Genomic DNA, 2,335 nt, shown 5'->3' on the forward strand with positions numbered 1-2,335 from the left:
TGTCTGGGATAGAGTTAATTTTCTTCAAGGTAGCTAGTGTGGGCTGTGTTTTGGATTTGTGCTGGAAACAGCGTTGATAACCCAGAGATGTTCTTGTTATTGCTGAGCAGGGCTTACAGAGTCAAGGCCTTTTCTGCCTCTCACCCCACCCACCCACCAGCGAGTGGTCTGGGGGTGCACAAGGAGTTGGGAGGGGACACAGCCAGGACAGCTGACCCCAATGACCCAAGGGATATCCCATACCGTATGACGTCATGCTCAGCATATAAAGCTGGAGGAAGAAGAAGGAAGGGGGGGACCTTCAGAGTTGTGTTCCCAAGTCACTGTTCTGTGTGATGGAGCCCTGCTTTCCTGGAGATGGCTGAACACCTGCCTGCCCGCCCAAAGGAAGTGGGGAATGAATTCCTTGGTTTGTTTTGCTTGCATGCATGGCTTTTGTTTTCTCTATTAAACTGCCTTTACCTCAACCCACGAGTTTTCTCAGTTTTACTCTTCTGATTCTTTCCCCCATCCCGCTGCGGAGGAATGAGCGTGTGGCTACCCGTGGCTTAGTTGCTGGCTGGGGTTAAACCACAACACAGGAGCAGGTTGAGATTTTTATGTAATTCCAGTGCAAACTTCACAAATTATTTTGTGTTTCTGATCTTGTGGCCCCAAAGTCCCAGATCTTTGTGCTGATACACGCTCTTAAAGCAAGAGACAGCACTTAGTCCAAATAGCTTGTGGGGCAAGTAAAGGGTGAAACAAAAGAAGGGTGTTTATAAGTAGGAACCGATGCTTGATATGCCCAAGATTAAACTTTTCATTCCACAACTAATCACCGGTAAGTCTAGGAATTAACTTAGGCCTCTTTAGCCCCTGCAACCAGTCCTATATTCACCAGGCTAGTGTTGCTTTCCTGAGGCTAGAAAGAGCCCAGACATTTATAATTTAAATCCTCTATGTATCCACAGGACAGGTAGAGCATAGGTGGAAATACATCAGAGGAAGGATTCCTACTGTTCATTTGCTATTGCATGAGGGCCAAGGGAATAAGGTCCCAAATGATTAAGACCTCAGATCTCTTCAAAGCAAAAATGAAATATAAATGAAGTAATGAATTTCCAGCGCCATGTGCAGTGACAGAAACACAAGGTGACCAAGAGACTGAAGAGGCTGATATAAAGTCTAGAGTCATGGAACACGTGCCAACTTCTGCTATCTGGTTGTGTGTCCTTGAGCAAAGTCATGTCTAAGAGGTAAATGGAAACAGTCAGGCCAAACCAGTACTGTGGGTCTTACATACCTGTAATAATGGTTTGTTGAATGATTTTCCGTTGGGAGGAGCTGAACCAGGTCCCTCGATGTAAAACAAGTTTTGTGTCAATGAATCCATCCTGGATTACATCAGGCAATATCTTGTTCTGCAATAGTGAAATCTCATTAAAGGCACACACAGAGAGCTCTGCTAGGTGTCACTCTCCAAACACGTTTTGTGTCTGCGGCTGGGTTTGCAGAGTTATCGTGCTCTTGGCTTTTCTTTTCTCTTTCCTGATGACAATCTTGAGTAGCACTGTTTGCTCAGGTTCCCTCTGCCTTCCAGCACACTGTTTTTTGCATTTTTATTTGCATCAGATTATTGGAGCAGGAGTCTAAACACTTAAGTTACTGCAAATCCCTCCTCATATGGAAGTCAGTGAGCTGTAAAATATTTAAACTGTCTACAGTTGTACCTCATTTGTTTACACATTTCCAGTGGGCTGCTGAAAGGTAACATACTGTAACAGGAGAAAGATCCAAGATTGCTGATTCTGATTTCATAACAGTTCTAAAAGTGCCCTGAATACCTGCATTAACTTGATGGAGTAATATATATTTCAACTTTCTGAAGCCTTAGAGCCCAAGTGGAGCAGGAAAGCTACGTGCTTTCTTCCAGACTCCTTGCTTTATGCTTTCACTCTGATCATTGGGGGAAATGAGGTTAGGCAGGTCTTGCTGTAGTTACTGCTGGAGTCATCCCCAAATCGTCCTCCGCTCCCCTGCCCACATCCTCTGCAGCTGGGTCTTTCAGCCCATTTTATTTTTCCACTTGCCCTGCTGAGGAGGTGCTCCAGGGCTCGGTGGACAACTGAACACAGAGTTAGATGTGCTCCTCTTCAGAGCACTTGTAAGTGTCTTGTAGAAAAGGAAAAGAGCGTTGTGATTCTTCAAAGGGCAGGGAGAGGAGGTGATAGACGACTAATCAGTCCCAAGGCAGCAGAGGGCATCAATGAGTTTGAAGATTCATCTCCAGAGCTGAAGGAAAATAGCCAGACACTGTACTGAATAATTAACAAGGCAGATTTGAGCTCTTTCC

This window comes from Cariama cristata, unplaced genomic scaffold, assembly GCF_000690535.1.
Source record: "Cariama cristata isolate BGI_N322 unplaced genomic scaffold, ASM69053v1 scaffold21923, whole genome shotgun sequence".
Lineage (NCBI taxonomy): Eukaryota > Metazoa > Chordata > Aves > Cariamiformes > Cariamidae > Cariama > Cariama cristata.